Source organism: Misgurnus anguillicaudatus, chromosome 2 (genome assembly GCF_027580225.2).
Source record: "Misgurnus anguillicaudatus chromosome 2, ASM2758022v2, whole genome shotgun sequence".
NCBI lineage: Eukaryota > Metazoa > Chordata > Actinopteri > Cypriniformes > Cobitidae > Misgurnus > Misgurnus anguillicaudatus.
In genome coordinates this window covers 10,671,102-10,693,888 of record NC_073338.2, presented here as the reverse complement: position 1 = coordinate 10,693,888, position 22,787 = coordinate 10,671,102, and the positions used below count along the sequence as shown (strand labels likewise).

Here is a 22,787-nt window from a genome sequence, read left to right as displayed (position 1 = left end):
TTGTGGATTTATTTAATGAGTTGAAAATCCTCTCTTGTGTTTTGTTTTTCCTAGTCAAATGCAAATTCATGCTTCATTTCCATTAGATTTTTACTCAGGCACATGCAAAATTTACCTTACACTAAAAACAACCAGTAGATCGTATTGAAGTGTAGTGTATTAAAGTGTATTTCAATATTCACAGTATAGATATCTCCCAAAAATGCAATATAATAATTATATAAATAATATAACAAGGTTTTGCCTTGTTTTTATGGTTACACTTTATTTTGATAGTCCACTTTAGACATTTTACTAACTATAAATAACTTTGCAACTACATGTCAACTAACTTTCAATAATTTGCAACTGTATGTCAACTAACTGTCATTAGAGTTTTAGTAGACTGTAAGGGTTAGGGTTAGGAAAGAGGTTAAGGTTAGTGGAATAAGTTGACATGCACCTGCAAAGATACTTATAGACAGTTGAATGTCTGTTGAGATATCATCACGATAAAGTGTTAGTAGATATTAAGCAGACCGTTTACTAATTCTCTAAAGATTGGTAGTTGATAAGTAGTTGCAAAGTTACTTATAATTAGTAAAATGTCTAAAGTGGACTATCGAAATAAAGTGTTACCGTATTCATAAAGAGCTTAAAGCGGTACTCCAGCAAATAATGAAAATTACCCCATGAATTTCTCACTCTCAAGCCATTTGAGATAAACATGTTCATCTTCTTTCAGACGAACACAATTTGAGTTGTTTTCGTAAATGTCCTTGCTCTTCCAAGCTTTATAAAAGTCCACGACTTTCAAGCCCCAAAAAGTGCATCCATCCTACACAGAAGTAATCCACATGGCTCAGGGGGTTTAGTGAAAGGTCTTCTGAGGAAAATCCATGTGATTTTGTAGGGAAAATATGCATATTCAAAAATGTATAAACTATAATAATAGCTTCTAGTTTTCTACCGTTACAAAGCTTGAAAGAGCCAGGACATTTTCTAAAATAACTCAAATTGTTTTTGTCTGAAATATGACACATAATTAATTTAATATTCTCAGAGTACAGTATGTTTTAAAGTTACAGAAACACATTGATGATTAGTTCCTAATATATTTACATACATTATCAAAATTAGCCTTTTTTCGTTTGCTAGTCAGATGAAACATCTTTCCAACTTTATCCGTTCTCCAGCTTATGCTCCTCAAGCCTCCCAGCCCCATGATCTTTAGCTTTTCACTTAGCTTGTAGGGAAAAAATCAAACAAAACTTTTAAAAAATCATGGCATATATTACACATATAGTCCTAAATTATAACAACAACAATGATAAAAGAAGATAAAAAAGTTATCCATTAAAGTTATCCAAAAAAAGTCATCCACTCACAAAAATAAATATTTTGATATATTTATGGTAGGAAAGTTACAAACTATCTTCATAAGCACTATTCAGACGGGATTAGTTTTCCAAGCGACGTTTGAGTTTCAACGTGTTCCCCACGACATCAGTGATTTTATGTACCGATTCGGACAGGATTAAAATTTTCAGGCTATTCCAGAGATGGGAGTGTCTGTTTCATGTGTTTGGGCGTTGCAGAAGAGCACGTGTTCTGGATACGCGTGTTTGAAATGTTTGATATTTTGCTTTAAATGTTAAATTATTACAGAACAGAACATGTAATTTATTAATTTAACTTTAGCAACTTATACAAATCTTTGATTAATAACAATTTATTATCTTTATAAATTAACATTACTATTCCGGAGTTGAACAAAATAAGGTTGAGTTTATACTGATATTAGAGTGGCCAGTTTTAACAGTGTTTGATATTCAGCTCGTCTTGATTTAATTATTTTATTTTGCAGAATGGAAAAAAACATCCATATCTGAATGAATGGGACTCAGGAAATACAATATAAGCGCGTTAATAAGACATTACACTGTAAATTATTCCATAGAAAATTACAATGTTATTGCAGCTGGGTTGCCGGTAATTTACCGTAGATTTAAATTTTTGTTATTTACTGGCAAGAGTTTGTTCAAAGTTAAATAAATTTTAAATATTAACAAGTCTTTATCTTTACAGAATAAAACTATACAATAACAGACTCGTGCAAAGCATTCTGGGAACCAGAAATCATCATCAACCTTTTTCTGTTTTTTGCTTCAGATTTTGTTTCCCAGAATGTTTTGCTTGATGCAGTTTTTTTTAGTTTTACTCTGTAAATACAAAGACGTGTAAATGTTTAATGTTCATTTAACTTTGAACAAAATGTTGCCAGTAAAAAACATAAATTTAAATCTACGGTAAGTTACTGGCAACCCAGCTGCAATTTCTACGGATTTTTTTTACAGTGTAGGCTACGGCAGATCACGTTGGCCAAAACACAACAAGAACTGCGTTTTCAAAATATATTGTGGGCAAACACAGACATTTTCATCAGGACGGGATTAAATTCTTAGAGGCCCTCTGAGTTCGGAGAAAAACAGTAGGCAAATTGCTCTGGAATTCTTACGGAGGTCGTAAGGTAAAACAGACATGGCCGATTCGGACAGGATTAAAATCACAGAGGACCTCTGAAAAGCATGATTTTCTCAGAGGTCCCCCTGTAAAACTAATCCCGTCCGAATAGAGTATGATCTTTACTTACTATTCTAATAATTTTTGGCATAAAAGAAAAATCTATAATTTTGACCCATTTACTATACAATGTATTTCTGGCTTTTATAAATATACCTTTGCAACTAATGACCGGGTTTCTCGGGGTCACATATTAGGGGAAGTCTGCTCTGCAATCGCTCTCGTGTTGCTCTAATCTCATATGTCGATCAATTTGAGAGCAATATCCACCTTTGAGGTACTAATATGCACCCTTTAGGTACAAAGGTTTACTTTACAGCCAAAAATGGCTCTACTATGGCTCAGTGTAGCACCTTTATTTTAATAGTGTACAGATTTAATATGTTTCATCTACAGTTTCATTTATAAGAGCATCTGCATAACTTTAAGTGATGACATGAATGGGTATTTTAACAAATTAACATGAATAAATCTAATAAGAAACAAACCTTGTTCAGAATAGCAGTCTGTACCGTAGGATCATTCAAGTTGAGATTTCCATTATTGGACAAGTTTAGTCTCACTGTCTGTCTTTTAACTAACTTGTCCTCTACAGAAAAAAAACAAAACAAAATATTTTGTTAAAATAAAAAATACAGTCACACAAATCACAATTGTTTGTGATGTGAGTTTATAGGAATGTTTGTTTAAAGTCATTTATATTCATGCATTTTGCAGATGCTTTCATTAAAAATGTTGCGTTTAAATTAAACATTTCCTGTTATGTGTGTTCATTGTGATTCAATCCCACAACTTTTATGTTGCTACAGAAAGTAAATGATTTGTTAAACTCACCTCCATAGCAGATGAAAGGGTACTTTTGGTCACAGCTGTATCGAACCCATTTCCCAGAATCAGTTGTTGACATGGCAACACAGTCACCAGAACCTATGAATGGATGTCCTGCTGCCCAGTTTCTAAAGGTGAAGTTCTTCTGATCAGACCACTGCCAAGATTCCTTGTACAGACCAATCCAGTACCAATTCCCATCATAATTAACCGCTGCATATAGTTGGTTCTGCTCTTCAGAGTTGTGGATGGTGGCCAGATCAGTGTAATGCTGTCTGCAGTAACTTTGAGCATCTGTCCAGTTTTTTGAATAAGCTATTTGATGTATCCAGTAGCTTCTATTGAAAGATGCAAAATAAAAATCAGATCTCAGCTCCTCTTAGATAAACTGAATGTTAACACAGTCAATAAACTACTTACCGTTGTAACACACAAACTGTAATGCGGTTCCACACCAATAATCAAACCAAGCATTACCGATAAGATTAGCACAATCTCCACCATTAGGTTCTCCTATGTTCCATTGAATGTATGAAATGTTATCTTCTCCATTTGACCAAATCCAGTTACTCTGTGTTCCCTTCTGCAGTCCAATCCAGACTGATCCACTGTAACCATCATTCACTGTATTTATCATCCTGTTCATATCATCCATTGAGTCTACAGTAGCCAGATCAGTGAATCTCTCTCTACAGTAACTCTGAGCGTCTGTCCATGTCATATTTATGTTTATGTACTGATACTCTCGCCAAAGACCAGAAGCGCTGCACAGAAGTCCTGTTAAAATAAACATGTTTAAATATATTCATGTGTACACATATACTTGTGAAAACAGATTTAAATGATGACACCAACCTGACAGCAGAAGAAGCAGAAACAAACTCATGTTCATAACTGCTGTCACAGCTCCTCGCTGATGTTTCAATATCACTGCACGCTGAGAGGAAGATGTACGGTGATTTTCTGTAACGCAGCGGTGAAAGTAAGGGTTGTTGTGAATGGATACAGTTTGCTTCTAATTTACATATGTTTTGTAAACACATACACTTTATGTATAATAATATAATTTTATTTTGTTAAACACCAGACAACTTAATAAACAATGTATCTGTGTTCATTCTACTTAATTTTTAATTAATTCAATGTCTGATGCATATTGGACACAAAATGAGAAAGTATTTTCTTGTACAGTATCAAGTGTGATGGACAGACTTCACGCAGCTTTCAGAAGACACACAGGGTGTTATTAGTGAGCTTAAAAATAAAAACAATAAGGATTTTGATTTGTTGAGGATTTCAATTTGCTCTGAAGTTGTTCTTGTTAGTGACATCAAATGTTTAACAAGTATTGATAGCTGTATTTTCTTTTTTTCTCTTTTTTTTACATAGTTTAACATATGCTTTTCTTACAGGGATTGGATCAGCATTACACTTATGCCGACGTCTCATACTGTTCAATGTATTTTTACAAACTATATTTGCCTTGTAACTACTGTTACACATTTGCCCTGTAACTGCACGTTTGTAAAACATTTTGTTTTAGTGTGGTACATGTTTAAACACTGGCCCAGTTTTTGCAATCTTTGTGAGACAAAAAATATATTTGAATTTTTAACATCACAAATACTGCAAAAATATTTCTTACTTAGTAATTTTGTCTTGTTTTCAGTACAAATATCTAAATATTTTTAAATCAAGGTGCATTTCATGAGCAAAAGACCTAAGAGAAAAGGTCTCTTTTTAGAAAAAAAATATACAATTTAAGTGAATATTTGCTTAAAACAAGCAATACAAATCTGCCAATGGGGTAGGACATTTTTTCTTGAAGTAATTGTTTAAGAAAAAAGTTCAAGGTTTTTGTTCTTACCCCATTTGCAGATTTTTATTGCTTGTTTAAAGCACAAATTCACTTAAATTGTATATTTTTTGTCTAAAAACTAGACTTTTTTTCTTAGGTCTTTTGCTCATGAAGAAAATGCATCTTGATTTAGGAATATTTAGTTATACTGAAAACAAAACAAAATTACAAAAAATCTTTTTGCAGTGTTTGTGATGTAAAAAATTCAAATATTTTTTTGTATTTTAGTTGGGTCAAGAAAATTCATCTTAATCTAAGAATTTTTAGATATTTCTACTGAAAACAAAGTCAGACATAAAAAAATCCAGACATAAATGATACTTTCTTACCTCAGTGTAGGATCCTTTCTTCTAAACTCTTTATATATTTATACACAACTATACTTCTGGTGTCACATTAGATGGTCAAGTATTGCAGTGATTAACTTACTAGTATTACAGGACTCTCTAATTTGATCCCACCCCTAAACAGCACGTCAAGGCAAAGCATATCACACTTTTACTAACATTCAAATGAAGAATAATTTTCATAATAAAGAGTTAAACATGATAACACATATTATTTTATGAAAAGTTGTTACCCAAATTATTTATTTGTATTTATTATAGCATTGAGTTTCTAAATGGAGCTACTTTTAAATGTTCTATTTATATTTGCGTACAGGACTGATACAAAAATATCATATGCTGACAAAAAATATTAAAGGAATATTTTAAGGAATACACACAGTAGCATAATAGTTTCTTTAAATAGTTACTAATGTAATGAACATTTGACATTCAAATAGTTTAAATGCTTTACATGGATGGTCACTCTTGCTTTGTGTATTAAAATTGTGTTTATTCAAAAGAGCATCACTGCTGTCACGTCACAAGCGTGTCCATTATGCTCTAGAGTTTGAGGAAAAAATGCACTTTAAATGAGTTGATGAAATGCAAACACTGATCGACATAATGGTGGTTTGTTGAAATCTACAGTATAAAATTAATTGAAAATGTATATGCATAAATTAGCAAACAGAAGTGACTAACATTTTAACATCACTAGTCTGGTGGTAATAGGTATTATACACTGTAAAAATTCCTTGATGGACTTACTGTAAATGTTTAAGTTTAAACAACTTGAATTAATAAGTTGTTTCAACTGTTTTGGCTTGTTAGAAGTTGCTATAAATTATACAAATACTCAGTGGCAGCCAGTGACTTCTTTTTTGAGGGTGCACAATGCAAAGCTCATCATTACATGTATGTAGCAGACTGTCATGTGTGTGGCTCATTATTTCAAAATATGTGTTTGGCGTGTCACGTGAACCTATGTGCATCCCACGTGATGTCAAAATACGAGCCTGCTGTAGATGCTTCGAAGGGGTTTATGATAAAAGAGTTGCTCGTGTTTGCCAGTTTGGGCTTTATATGTTTATTTAAATGCTCGACCCACGACACGGCACGTTTTGGTGTGTGTGTCAACAGTATGCTTTGATATTATATGATATTATATATTGCATTGTGACATTAAAATAATATAATTAGGTTTACAGGCTTTTTTGTCATATTAAAAATATAATTCTATTCTATTCTAATCCTGTTCTGAATTTGTGTACAGAGACATTTCAGCTTATGAATGGTGTTTTGTGTTGTGTTTTTGCACACTTTGATGTCTTGATGACAGGGCAATATCTCTAGTCCTTGCATTCATTTCAGTAAGCCTCTTTATTTTCAGGTAAACTAAAACTGAGTTTTTGACTGAATTAATAATTTAGCACGAATTGGCTTTTATTGAAGGCGAGTCCAGGAATCGTAAAAATCAATATGATAAAAAAAAGTTTTTTTTACCGTATTCATCGGATCTTGCTCTTCGCGTGACAGGTGGATGACATCAGAGTAGCGCGAGAGCGATTTGAAATCAAACTCCTCCGTATGATTTCATGAATATTTCTCGCGGTACTTTGATATCATGTGCGTTTTGGTTCTTGCAGTGCTGCGTGAAGTTGAGCACACCTAAAAACTTAAGACAGGTATGAACTAGAGGTCTTCACGGGTCCACTTAGATCCGAAAACCCGAGGTCCGACCCGAGACCCAATCGGGTTCGGGTCTAAAAGTTTCACGTGTGCCTCGGAAACGGGTTTGGTATAATATAAGCGGCATCGGGTCTCGTGTATTTTAAAATGAATGTGTTTTTGCTGAACGGATCCGAGAACACCAAACTCTCTCACGTGTATGCGTCAATGTCCTTTTCAAACCTCTTATCTGTTTGCCAAGGGCACTTGCGACATTGTGTGGCTGGCGGTAGGTTCATTTTCATTTAGACAGACATGTCAGTAAATGTACATTTTAGCGGTCGGGTCTTTCTTTAAAAAAAAATTATTTGAGCACATCAGATTCGGGTACATTTCTTTGGACCCTAAATGACCTCTACTATGAACTCCCGGCCTTTGCCCCATCCATTGTTTTTATATAGGAAGAATGTTTTATATAAGGTGTGGCATGTGAACTGGCTGAAATGAGTGTGTGTCTCATTCCGAATCTGTGAGACTTGAGAGCCGGTGAAAGGTCAATAGGTCATCATGTGACTCATTTTATTTTATTTATTTTATTAATTAATTTTACTTATAGTTAGATTGGGCAGGCCGTCACAAAAAGGCATTTAATTACAAAAAAATGCCTTGACACGAAGGGCACTTTGGTCATCCAGGAGTAAAGGGGCAGGTGCTTGGGCATCCCCCATCCTTGCATGTGTTTGGAGCTGTATTGCTTCATCCTCATCACTTTTACACTAGCTATCCTGATGAGCATCTTATGTTGTGCCAGCAGATGCTGAACGCAAGTATACTTGCTATTGCTTGCATTGAGCTAGGTCATTTGTTGCATTGTGCTTATCTGCTGCCCTGTGTAGTGCGGCGATAAGGCTTATATGCTGGTGTGTGTCTGTATGCACTTTGTCCTGGGTTGGGACAAGTTTCTTATTGGGTCCCCAGAGACTTAGGCATCCAATCTTCTTCACGTTGACTTACACAGACTGGTTGGAAACTGTGCTACGTCCTACTGCTACACATTGCAGTGCATGGGTTTGAGTACCCTACTGAAAAATCCAGTCAAGACCAGCACAAGCTGGTGAGCTGGTTTTAACTGGTCCCCAGCCTGGTTTTAGCTGGCCCTGCTGGTGTAGGAAGCTGGTTTTGCTGGTGTAGCAAGCTGGTCTAGGTGTGTTTTGGTCACATTTTAAGCTGGTCTAGCTGGACTTAGCTGGTCATGCTGGAATACCAGCTGGCCCACCAGCATGATCAGCTTTGTCAGGCTGGGAGGACCAGCATAAACCACCTTAAACCAGCTAAAACCAGCTAAAACCAGCTAAAACCAGCTACCAGCTTATGGTGGTTTTAGCTGGATTTTTCAGTAGGGTAAGCTCCACTGCGGCTGCTCTTCGCTGGTCTACCGGCGCAGTTCTGTACTTCCATAGCGTCAGCCTCTGACACAATGTAGAGAGATTGTCCTCGAAAGGGAACGTCTCGGTTTCTATCATAACCTCGATTTCCTGAGAAACAAGAATGAGACATTGCCGTGTCACTGCTTAGATCAGCTCTTCTGTTGTTCAGTTGAAAGAATCTGGGGATACGCCTTCAGACGGACGTTATATAGCAGCGGAAGCCACGGCAGTACACTGCCATTGTTATATAAGAAAGCTTCAGAAAATCAGAAGAGGGGAGAACCTTCCATAGCATCAGCTTCTGACGCAATGTCTCTTTCCTGTTTCTCAATCATTTAAATGTGATTGTGACATCTCACATGATGCTTTGACCTGCATGCAGAGATAATTACAATATCGTATATCACAATTTATCCCAAAATTGCCAAGATTATGTATGAATTTGCATGTCAAAATGCACTTTGCCATGAATGTAAAACGGTTTGATTTACATATTAATAAATTATTGTGTGTTAAACTCATGATTACTCTCTAAGTAATCCTCTTTTAATTTCCTCTTCTAAAACCCTCTTCCTCAAACTCTTACGTGCACGCGCATCTGGATCTTTGCACTGACTCACAAAAGCCAATGCAAGTATCCATTCATTCGCTGATGCCAAGGTTAGGTATACTTTTATTGTCCAGTAGGAGTATTGTCCTGGACCCATGCAATACAGTGACTGCTGTTAATTAATGCATGTGATCAACTAAAGGCAAGGCATCTCCATCAGTCAGGATTTGGCCCAGAAGTTGATATTGATCAGGCCACAGCAAACAGGTTATGAAGAAGAAGGTTCAACACTGTAAATATTGACTCTTTGTATATATTGAAAGGTTTTGCCATTAAAAGCCTTTAATTGTGAGATAAAAGATTGTTACAATAATTTCACATGAGGTCTTTTCTGTTTAAAAGCAGCTGCTATCAGAAGTCTGGTTGATCGTGAGTTGTACATCACAATGACAATACAAAAGTCACTACTGGATCAGTAAGAGATAACATTGCACTATTTAAAAAAGTGCTGGGTTGTTTTTAATCAATATAAAGACACGGTTGGGTTATTTTTAGTCTTGTGGAAGGACTGCACAAGAGGCCATTTGACTAACAATGTTTTGCTTGTGTCGTGTTACGTTTAAGGGTGTGGACTTTTCAGCACAATAACAGACCGGTGTGCACCATCATTCACAAACATCTGTAAAGTTTATAACAACATAGTCAAACATGCTAAAATATCTCTTTAGATTCATCGAATTGCTTTAAGCAAGAAACTCGCATACTTCTGATAATGCAAAATTCCCTTGATGAAGCATATTGTCACCAATGTCAGGTAAAGATGACTTTTTTGATCAGACAGCCGGACCGTTAAAGAACGCAACACACACGTCTTTCAGAAATGCTGTATAATTCAACCAATCAGACGACAACTTCAAACCTGCTGAGGGTTTCCTGTTAAGTGTACTGTTCTGTTTACATCAGACGTTCAGCCAACAGCCCGCATGGACATGACGTCTGAGGCTGACCCAGCTATGGCTTAAAAACAACCCAGCATTTCTTGTGTAAACCAGCTTCTACTTCGTGTGAAATACATTTACTCCATACCATACAACAATATTTGAACAAATGATGCCTGTTTACAGCAAATGATTTAATTAAAGTGCAAACAAGCAATACTTCAAATCTAAAAAAAATTATCTCAATAAATTCAATGCAAAAACAGTTGAGGAATCAACAGAATCAACATTTTCTTAAAGGTCACGTTCTTCCTGATACCAGTTTTTAAACCCTATAGTTAGTGTGTAATGTTGCTATAATAGCATAAATAATACCTGTAAAATGATAAAACTCAAAGTTCACTGCCAGGCGATATATTTTCTTCAATAGAATTCCTCTTTAAAAGGCTACAACGAACGTCCGGTTTGGACTACAGCCCTCTATTTCCTGCTTTAATGACGTCAGTAAAACAGTTCGTTGACTAAACTCCGCCCACAGGAATACGTCAGTCACCAGCTTTGGCTCAAACGGCTCTGCTAAGCTAAGCTGTTGTCGAATCACAACACACTTAACAAACGACACAATCAGAACTCCATATGTATTTCTGAAGGAGGGACTTCACATAACAAGGAAGACATCAGCCTGTTTTGAGGACAGTGAAAACAGCGCTATACAGATAAGTAAATTGTGTGAAAAATACCGCGTTTTTTTACATGTGAAACATGAACACATGTTATATTGCGCATTATAAACACAATCGAAGCTTCAAAATCACAGACAGAACGGGAGCTTTAAACCACATTATGATATTATGAGACCTATACTGTAATAAATGTTTATATGTCTCTAGAGCAGTGATTCCCAACCGGGGGTACGCGTACTCCAGGGGGTACGTGAAGAGTTTCCAGGGGGTACGCGAAAAGATTTACATTTAGCTTTAATCTCATTTACTTTTAATAAAAAGTCTTTCGTTTGTCCAGTCATTGACCTACGATTGATTTTTGTGAGGAAAGCATTGTAAAAAGGACAACTTTGAAATTTTATTCTTATCATTAATATAATTAGCCGTCAAGAGTAAATGCGCTGCATGATCCAAAACGCAATAGCGATGTCCAACTCAAGAACGATCTGACTATTTTTAATGAACCTGAATAGTTTCTAAAGACACAAAGTTTATTAACTATAATTAATGTTTAATGTTATAATATTCATTCACGCTGTCGTTGCATTTTCAAATTATGCAAAAAAAAAACTTTTGCATTGTTTTTGGCTAACATATTTTGTCCCGTATGATGTATTTTGTATTTATAGAGAATGTCTTAACACATTTTGTTTCTCTTTATATTTGAACATAATAATTTAACTTATTTGCACACTTTAATTATCAGTAACTTAAATTGAGATTTTAGTAAATTTAGGGCATTTCTCTAATGACCTCTGCAATCTACTAAGAGCAGCGCAAATTAGTACAGGGTCGCAAATAAGAGACCTCGGCAGGACATCGCAATGAAAATGCGGACTGCAGAGTGTGAAATTCCAGCTAAGTAAAAGTACACTATGAACCGGAGGACGAAAGATGAAGGGTAAAATAAGTTTTGAAATACCTGATTTTACTTCTCCTCGTGACTTCTCCTCCTCTTTTCTCCAGCAAATTAAACATAGCATGGCTTGGCAAACTATATATTTATTTTAAAGTATGTTCCTCTGGCAAAATGCACCCCGCCGCATGAGCAGCGCGAGCTCGCGGCTCTGTAGCAACAGTGCTGCAATCGTTTCTGCGTCGGTTCTGCTGCGCTGCTCATGCTCAATTAAAGTGAAAGTGCTTTGTTTATGGTTTAAATGCTCGTGGATTGACGCGAAAAAGTGTCATTTTACCTTAAAATCATGAATGTGAAGTGTGTTTTAAACAGTCATGACTTTGAGCAATTTAACAGAAAGCAATGAAATATGTCACTGTTGCCAGAAGACTGCGCTTTCATTCACTCTCTGTACAGCAGTAAATGAGTCCTAATCTATCTTAACAAACTTAAGAGAAAGAGATTTAATAATGTATGTGCTTCTTAAGTCTATAATTGTGTTTATATCTCTCATTAAATGGACTAGAACAGCACGAAAACAATGTGGATTAAACAAATCAAGTTATAAAAGTTACACTGACCATCAAAAGGCACATTAAAGAGGTTTTGCTCATAATGCATGTAAAATAAAGTAATTTGAACTTGAGATTTTTATACTGTTACTAAACTGCACAGTATGAGCTGCAAACGCATTATTGAATGCTACCTCTGACTAAGAATGCAGTATTTTGCACTTGTATAGTCTTTTTTTATTTTGAAATTTTAAGAGCAATGAACATATATTGAAATGTTTACATTCAAATATATAAATCAACATGTATAAATTGCTGATTAATCAGGATCCAATGCACTACTTCCAGTTCAAAAATATATAAAAAGCCTTTATTCAAAACATGGCTTACTTGAAAAACATTAAAAATGATGACTAAAACACTGCACACTGATGCATTTCGGCCATCAAGCCTTCCTCAGAGTGTGTCAGGTACAAAATTAGTCACAGGTGAACATGTAATCAATTGCTCAGTAGGAATGGGAGAAACCAAAAATACCATTACAGGGGGAACAATAATGTCATAGATCATTATAAAGTATAGTCAATAATCACACATCATAATTATATACATTTTACAAATATGAAGTTAGATCCAATTCTTCATTTAAACCAGGAAAAATAGTAGCTTTTAGCTGAAAAATCCAGAAGGCTTCCCTTTGTAGAAGTCTTTGTAATCGATCTCCCTTTCTGATAGATCCAGTCACAATTTCCAAACCAATAATTCTTAAGGTAGAAGGATTAGAGTCATGTGTGGATGCATAGTGTACTGCCATGGGGTAATCTTTGTTTTTTGTACGAATTGCATTTTTGTGATCCCATAGTCTATCTTGCAGTCTACGTTTGGTCTGTCCCACATAAAAACAGTTACAAGGACATTGAAGCCTACAAATTACATGTGTACTTTTACAATTGATAAAAGATCTGATTAAGTAAGTTTTCTTTGTGCACAAATCTGCAAATGACTTTGTTTGAATTACATTCTCACAATGATTGCAGTGTCCAAACTTAAACATCCCTTGTATTCCTCTGTCCAACCACGTTGTCCGTTTAATAGAAGGTAGGTAACTTCTCACAACTTTGTCTTTGATTGTAGGAGCTTTTTTGAAGCTCACTGTTGGAGGTTCCTGGAAGATCTCAAACAAACTTGGATCACTTTGGATAATTCCCCAGTTCCTCTTTATTATATGCTTAATCTTATGCGAGACAGTACTGAATTCCATTACAAAATACGGTCGAGTGGAGCTGTTCTTCTTACTTTTCTTTCTGAGTAGATCATCCTGTTGTAATGGTGTCACTTTATTTAAAGCCTGATTGACCACTTTTCTTTGATAACCTCTCCGTTTAAACCGATATTTCATGTCCATAGCCAGACGATTAAAATCCGAATCCTGATCACAAATCCGTCTCAATCGCTGAAATTGACCCAGTGGAATGCTTTCGGTCAGGTGTTTAGGGTGAAAACTCTTTGCATGAAGAATGGTATTACGATCTGTATTCTTTCTGAAAAGGGAAGTATGTAGATATCCATCTTGATCTTTATAAATAGTAATGTCTAAGAAATTTATACTTTTCTGATTATATTCAAGGCTCAATTTAATAGACGTATTTGTGGAATTCAAAAATGCATGGAAACTTTGTAATTCAGTTTCATTTCCTTCAAAAATCATACAGATGTCATCAATATATCTGGTCCACCATTTAATTTTTGTGAAAAAAGGATTACTCATACTATTGAATACAAACTCCTCCTCCCAGAGTCCCAAAAAAGGTTGGCATAATTTGGTGCAAAACATGCTCCCATGGCAGTCCCTTTAATCTGTTGGAAAAAATTGTCTTCAAACACAAACACATTATGTTTCAAAGTCCATTCAGTCAGTGTCAAGATAAATTCTGCAGGAGGACTTTCATTCCTTAATTCAGATGTTAAATAGTATCTTAATGCTCGAAGACCTTCGTCATGGTTGATGTTAGTATATAGGGCCTCCACGTCCATAACTACCAAGAAAGCAGCAGGTTCAACATGCCTAATACCTTTAATTTTTTTAATTGCGTCTGTTGTATCCTGAACAAAGGCTGGAAGTGTAGGTACCAATGGCTTAATGAAATAATCAATATATTGTGAAGATGGTTCCAACAGACTCCCATTATTTGAAATAATTGGTCGTCCAGGGGGAGTATTCAAATCTTTATGAATTTTGGGCAGCATATAAAAGCATGCAGCACGTGGATTTCTTACATAAAGAAATTTCAATTCATAATCCGTGATCCAGCTTTTTTCTCTTGCTTCAGTTAATAGAGAGAGCAGTTCTTCTTTCATTATTTCTGTTGGATCATGCCGTAGAGATTGATAAAAGTCCTCATTCTTAAGTTGTCGATAGGCCTCTTCTATATACAATTGTCTACTCCATATTACTACAGCTCCACCCTTATCAGCTGGCTTAATGACCAAATCCTTGTTATTAGATAGGGAGATCAATGCATCTTGCTCTTTTTTAGTTAAGTTATTTTTCAATTGTTTGGTATCCTTCTTAAAAAGTAACTCAACATCATAATTAACCTTTTTAGCAAAAGAGTTGATAGTTGCATTCTGAATAGGAGGCAGAAAGAAAGATTTTGGTTTAAATTTAGAGGCGGTTCTTGATGGGCCCTGATCCTCTTCTGGATTGTTACTTGGTATGCGGGTAGTTTTTCCATACCATGCTCTCAACTGCAAGTTCCGATGAAAACGGAATAAGTCAATTTTAGTTTTGAATTCTGTCGTTTGATGCGTTGGAGCAAAAGAAAGGCCTTTTGATAAAACTTGTACAGCCTCATCTGTTAATGGAAAACTTGACAAGTTCACTACAGTGTTCGTTTGGTAAGACTGCGTGTACTTGGACGATGCTGATTGTTTGCACGTCCTCTTTCTCCCTCTCCTCGTTTTTCTCTTGCTTTTGAATGGTTCATTATTGGTTTGGGCTGTGATTGTAAAAAAAATACTAGAATCAGCTCTACTATCAGAAAGGTAGTCATCATCACTGCTGGTCAAGTTAAAGGAGACAGAACGTTCCTTGTGCTGTGTTCTTTTTGAGGAAAACCCTCTCTGCTTGTTACGTGTAGGTCTTTTCCAGGTATAAACCCTTCCATCTTTATAATCCTTTTCATCTCTCTTGAATTTGTCTACCTTCTGTTTCTTTACGTTATCGGTAAATTTGTGCAACTCTTCCTGTAATTGGACTTCCAAATTTTCTTTTTCTTCAGTTGCTGCATTACTTTCGAGTTGGTTTCTGACTTCAGTTATCTCCTGTTGGACCTTTAGTCTATCTTTTTTGGATTCCTCAATCAATAGTAACATTAAGTCTAATGAACACTTGTTAAGGATAGCTTCCCATTTCTCAGTAAACTCTTTATTATCCATGCTGTATGCCGGAAATTTTCTAATACGCAACCCCCGTGGGATGAGACCATGCCTCCAGTAATCAGAGAGAGAGTTATTGCATTCAGTTCAAGCTTTACATCTTTTTGAAGGAGTTTTTTCAATTCCATAAAAGTACTAGTAAGATCTCCATTATCTTCAGGTGTGTTAGATGCGCTCAACAAAGTCCCTGCCACAATAATGTTTTGGCCCTCTTCATGAGAAAAAGATAAAATTGTCTTACGTTCCATTGTTGTACTAGGTCCTCCAATAATTCACCAGTTTGATGTCAGGATTTGTCAGCAAAATGCAGAAAGGGTATCCGCAGAGCTGCTCCAGATTGAGGTATAACCCAATATCCTCACAAATATTAATCCAAGAGAGAATCTAGGAGCGCTTCTTGCTGAAAGGACCACTTTGTGTGTCCCAGAAGGTGCTCTTGGTTGGGTTAGAACTAATATCTGGTTAATCAGGATCCAAGGCACTACTTCCAGTTCAAAAATATATAAAAAGCCTTTATTCAAAACATGGCTTACTTGAAAAACATTAAAAATGATGACTAAAACACTGCACACTGATGCACCTCGGCCACCAAGCCCTCCCCAGAGTGCGTCAGGCACAAAACCAGTCACAGGCGCACACCCAATCAACCGCTCAGCAGGAATGGGAGACACCAAAAATACCATTACAGGGGGAACAATAATGTCATAGATCATTACAAAGTATAGTCAATAATCACACATCATAATTATATACATTTTACAAATATGAAGTTAGATATTTGTAAAATGTATACAATTATGATGTGTGATTATTGACTATACTTTGTAATGATCTATGACATTATTGTTCCCCCTGTAATGGTATTTTTGGTTTCTCCCATTCCTACTGAGCAATTGATTACATGTTCACCTGTGACTAATTTTGTACCTGACACACTCTGAGGAAGGCTTGATGGCTGAAATGCATCAGTGTGCAGTGTTTTAGTCATCATTTTTAATGTTTTTCAAGTAAGCCATGTTTTGAATAAAGGCTTTTTATATATTTTTGAACTGGAAGTAGTGCCTTGGATCCTGATTAACCAGATATTAGTTCTAACCCAACCAAGAGCACCTTCTGGGACACACAAAGTGGTCCTTTCAGCAAGAAGCGCTCCTAGATTCTCTCTTGGATGTATAAATTGCTATTACTTAATTAATGGGGAGATAATCGAGAATCGAATCGAAGTCGAATCGGACCGATAAAATGATTCGTTAGATTAATCGATGCATCGAAAAAATAATCGCTAGATTAATCGTTTAAAAAATAATCGTTTATCCCAGCCCTAATAAAGATGCTTTTGCATGATGAGCAAAACGACCCAAGAAAATAAGTCTAGTTTTTAGACCAAAAATATTACATTTAAGAGATTTTGTGCATAAAACAAGCAAAAAAAAATCTGCCAATGGAATAAGCAAAAAAATCTTGAAAATTTTTCTTAAACACTAAATTCAAGAAAAATTAGCTTACCCCATTGGCAGACTTTTTTGCTTGTTTTAAGCACAAAATCCCTTAAATGTAATATTTTTGGTCTAAAAACTAGACTCATTTTCTTGTGTCTTTTTGCTCATCAAGAGAAAGCATCTTAATTTAAGAATGTTTAGATATTTTTACTGAAAACAAGACAAAAATACTAAGAATTTTTTTCTTGAAAATCATTTTTTGCAATGCATAAGTTTAAATGTTGCGGTTAAAATGACTACTGGTGGCCGTTCTAGTGTTAAAAGTGCATGATAAGGGAACTCAATTTTTTTCCCCATGTTAGGTCAAGAAAACCCTGGAAAAAATAACAATACACAGTTTTAGTTAAACATTCAACACTGCAAAAAATGACTTTCTTACTTAGTATTTTTGTCTTGTTTTCAGCAGAAACATCTAAAAATTCACAAACCAAGATGCTTTCTCTTGATGAGCAAGTAAATGAGTCTAGTTTTAAGACAAATTAATATACAATTTAAGTGAAATTGTCCTTAAAACGAGAAAATGATCTTCCAATGGGGTGAGAAAAAAAATTGTGAAATAAGATTTATTTTTTCTTAAACACTTAATTCAAGTAAAATTTTCTCACCCCATTGGTAGTCAAAATACCATAAAAGCGCATGATTTATGTAAATTAATATGAAAAAAGTCTCAGCTGTGTTGGGGGCCCTGTCAAGATTCTTTTCATGGGGCCCAAAATCCTTAGCAGCGCCCCTGCTGATAGGGCTGTGGGGGTACTTAGGGCTAAAAAGGTTGGGAACCGCTGCTCTAGAGGAACATTGGCTTGATATAAAACATACATTCAACTGCATTTTACATTTATTTAGCTGTTTGAATGGAAGAGTTTTCTTCTTGTTATCTGTGTCAGTCATCTTAAAACAGTTTGTAAACCTTTCCTATTTTTACAAGTTTTTGGTTTACTTCAGTCTGAAGTTTATCAACAGTCATGATGAACACATTAAGGTTTGTGATGATGATCTACTGTATGGTACTGTATGTAACTGTGGTCCAGGTATCTTCTGACATCTTATGTATGTGATTCAGAGTCTTGAATAAAACAAAACAGATTTGTGTGTATTACTAAAGTGTGTTGCTGTGTAGTACAATAATGTTTCTTATAATGTTTAATAATATAAATTATATCATATTCAATGAAAACAAAACAAAACCAGAAACTTCAAGCTTAATAACGGTTTCCCTATCGACACAAACACAATGTATTTTTAACTAATGGTGCTTCATTCAGTACAACATTACATTTATTTAACAGTCCTTTATAAAACAATTTCAATTTAGACACCATGACAGCATGTGTTATCTGTAAACAATGATTTTTGTTTCAAACAATGAGGAGTTATTTTAATCTTACCTCAACATCATCATAGTCTTTATCATCATCCTTATGAACACCTGAGAAGTTTAAAATGTAAAATTACTTTACACATTACAGCTTGTGAGGAAACATTATAGGTTGGTTTCCCGGACAGGGATTAGCTTAAGCCAGGACTAGACCTTAGTTTAAGTAGGAAATATAACTAGTTTGATCAAACATGTCTTACTAAAAACATTACTTGTGTGCATTTTAAGGCAAAACAAAGGGCACTGATGTATTTTAAGATGTCAATGAAAGTTGTTTACAGTTTGGACAGCTCTTACATTTATTTTAGTCTAGGACTAGTCTAATCCCTGTCCGGAAAATCACCCCTATATGTATTTTTACACTTTTTTAGTTAATCATGTAAAATGATCAAACTAAGCATGTACAACATCAGATTGTGTTTCTTTTTTGTTATGTCAGATCTGCTGTATCACTTTATATATGTAACATTTAATACAAAATATTGTTTCTTGTCTAAAGCAATTTACTTGTCAAAAGTCAATCTACACTAGTCAACATTCGAAGTGGATCAAAACCATTCATAAAAGTTTACATAAAACCAATCCCTAATACCCGTTCTTGTCTTAGGACAACTTTAATAAACTTTTTGATCCACTTCAAATGTTGACTAGTCTAGATTACAGCTGCCTATTATTAGCTATGGGCCAGAAAAAATCTGAACATGCAAATGAATAAATAAACAAATGATTTACTTTATTCTATTAAAAACAATACTTTCAACAATATTTTCCTTTGTGCACAAATGTAGACATTTCTGGAAAAAATTAATGTTTACCTGCTTATGCACATTTTCTACTGTAAAGTGGTTTTATCGGACGCACGTGCATTGTCGCAGTTATGCGTCTGGGTGGAATTTAACTTCCGGTTTATTTAATGGGTTGACTAGTTACTAAACTGAACTCTGGAGCAAATACCTTATAGAAATTAACAAATGTTTTGGTTTCCTAAAGATGAGGGGAGACACTGATCATGGATTACTGCTATGTGAAGGGAGGTTTGGCAGCAAATCTGTAGTCAACATTGTATAAATTAATTTTACACAGTAACGTTAGCTTAGTGTAGGTTTGATATGGTTTAGCTATGCGTCTGATAACAGGCAAAATAAACAATAAGTAGATTAACTTAGTTCAAAGGATAGTCAAAGCATATCAAAAGTGCCAAACACCCTTTGCACAGCAGTAATCCATGCCCATCATCTCCATGCTCAGGTATTTGTTTCAGAGGTCAGTTCAGACACTAGCCAGACCAATAAACAAGCACAGACCAAAAGTTAACAGGAAACAATTTAGTGTTTTATGTTTATTTATTTTTTTGTTTGTTTATTACTAAGATAATGTAAATGTTGTTAACAAGCTAAGCAATAACAACGTACATTAAAAGTCAAATTGAAAAGTGGTCCATTTTACCTGAAAGTTTGTGGACCATTTTGATTTTTTAACTACCACATAAAACTGCATTTCCTTAAAAATTTAGTTTTTATACAAATTAAATATTGCATTTAGTAAAAGATACCCAAGTGATCTGTAACTTTAGTTCTTTTGCTCACCCTAATCTTGTTACAAACCTGTATTAATTTCTTTGTTCTGCTGAACACAAAGGAAGAAATTTTCAGCAATGTTTGTAACCAAATCATTTTTGAGCACCATTGACTTCAATAGTAGTATTTTCCCTAATATGAAAGTTGGTGGTGCTTCTTTTTCCTGTTTGATTACAAATAACTTTTTTTTATTTCAGCAGAACAAAGAAATGTATACTAAATTTGGTAACAACATAAGGGTGAGTAAATGATGACAGAATTTTTATTTTTGGGTGAAATATCCCATTGAAATCACATTGAAAAAGCTACGTACCTTTTTTATTCTTGCAGCAACAGTAAAGGAGCAAACCACAAACCACAATCACTCCAGCAACAACCACAACCATCACAATAATAAACAAAGATGAACTTTGAGTGGGACGATGGGCTGAAATTTCATTCACTGCAATGTAAGAGATCAATAAATTCATAAACTGCATTCATGAGTCTGTTCATACTGAATATGAAGTTACTTTGCAGTTTGAAGATTAGTGAACCAAAGAGAGATCTGATTTGTGAGATACATGTGGTTTGTGATGATGGGTCAGCAGAACATTTTTACCTTGACACAGCTGTCTAATGTCTATTGTGTCTATTTCCCAGCTGACAGGGTTGCTATGGTTACAGATGATGGTTTCATCACTACAGATCAGGATTACAGTAAAGGTATCATGTGATGTCACTTCCTCTGGAGAGCAGTTATCATTATTATAAGTGGAGTGAAATGTGATGTCATGAGCTCTACATGTGAAGTTTACAGTACAGGAGTCTCTGCTCGTGTAAGAGATGACAGTCAGCTCAGGAGTCTTCACTGGATCTGAAACACAATTACTTTAGTTTTACAACATCCTGTAGTTAAGAGTCTGATGATTTTAAAAGACATCTTAGATTTAAATCAATGTTTTGTTGACAGTAGTAATGCAGTACCTACAATTTAAAAAGTAAGTTGTATTTTTAAATAATAATCATAATACCTTCACACCTTCATCATTTAACACACAGAAATTTAATTTATTAATTCAATTTATTAAACATTTAGATGAGATAAGAGGCGGACATGAAACACTGTAATGAACAAAGATGATAATTTTGAAAAAGATTTATGACAGCACTAAACTGCTCTAAATTACAGGTTCAAAGGCAATACCCATATTTTTAATAATATAAAATCATTGACCATTATTTCAGATTGTTACCTAAAGCACATCATTGCTTTCTATGGTGGTGGTGAAGGCAGAAGAACCTAGAAATAACCTGTTTTATTCTTATTTAATTGTATCAAGTTGGTTTTATATGTTTTTGTTGTTTTTAGCTAGGATGCCTTTCCTCTGAAATTACTGATTTGTTCATCTCTCAATCACGGATTTACTAAAAGGTAAATATTTAAGAAAATATTCCATCACAACAATGAGATTAAGAAATTAAAATTAATATAAATTAAAATCACTGTCATGCAGAAATACATTAAATTACAACCAACACTCACCTATAACAGAGACTCTGTGTTCAGCCAGTAGTTTATCTGATACTCCACTTGCTATTGCTCTGTAAACTCCACTGTCTGTCTTCTTCATGTTCTTCAGTGTTAGAGAGAAACTTTCAGTATTGAAATCCACTCTGTCCTTGTAAGAAGAATGAGGTCTAACTTCTTTTGATATATATTTCACAACATTCTCAGATTTGTCATTTTTCCAGACTATATCATCAAACTCATCAGGTAGTTTATCTCTTTGTATATTCAGTTGAACAGAAGCTCCTGTCATCACAAACACAGTGTCTTCAGTACTGAACCCTGCAGAGATAGAAAATAAAATATGTTAGTTTTTGGTTTAATAGTTAATCGTTTAAACCATCAGGTTAGTCAAGTCACTTCATTTAAAAACTCATTTTAAACAACAAAGGTTGATCCAAAGAAGAACAAGAGCTGGTGAACACAATATAATTTAAAACTCAACTGATTTAAAAAGTAAAAAAATCTAAATAAAAGAAATTCTCAAAATCTAAAAATTAAATCTAAAATAAAAAGGCCTTAAACTGCCACATCATGTGACATTGTAATTTTAGTTTCTCTAAGTGCACAACTTGTGTACAGAATTTCATGATGACCTTGTAATAAGTAAGCAGATTTGTAAAAAGTAAACTAAAATACGACTGTTTGTCACACTCTAAAAAATGCTGGGTTGTTTTTAATGCAGGGCTGGGTTAAAAACAACCCAATATTTTTTAGAGTGCAGCAACCAAGACGTTAACAGGAAGCTGTGGTCAGCTGCAAAAATACTAGTTTTAAAAGTTTGTCATGTATTTTTCTCTTTAAGACTAATCATTACTGTTTTAAGCTTGTTAAATAAAATGACAGATTGGTCTAATTTATATCCAAAAATTGCTAGTTGGTCAGATATGGCAACCGGACGCTTTTTTCACATGGCAAGAACACAGATACCACAAAATCGTGTAGAGAAAAATATTTACAAAAATATTTAACTCTTATTATTGATAAAATAAACCAACAAAAAAAATTATATAAACATTTAAATTTTTTATATAAAACATAGAGCAATATATGCTCAGTG

At 34.7% G+C, this 22,787-nt stretch overlaps 2 long non-coding RNA genes across 2 annotated transcripts; both read right to left on the bottom strand.

Annotated features, from left to right (window-relative positions):
• Window positions 1–625: 625 nt before the first annotated feature.
• LOC129441656 (uncharacterized) lies at window positions 626–4,365 on the bottom strand. Its single transcript, XR_012371023.1, has 4 exons — window positions 4,246–4,365; window positions 3,397–4,167; window positions 3,051–3,151; window positions 626–1,225 (listed from the first exon to the last, which is right to left on the bottom strand). It is a non-coding gene; the product is annotated as an uncharacterized lncRNA (long non-coding RNA).
• Window positions 4,366–17,404: 13,039 nt separating this feature from the next.
• On the bottom strand, window positions 17,405–21,114 carry LOC129441655 (uncharacterized). The gene is made up of 4 exons (XR_008643614.2): window positions 20,780–21,114; window positions 20,492–20,620; window positions 18,612–18,652; window positions 17,405–18,289 (listed from the first exon to the last, which is right to left on the bottom strand). It is a non-coding gene; the product is annotated as an uncharacterized lncRNA (long non-coding RNA).
• Window positions 21,115–22,787: the final 1,673 nt, after the last annotated feature.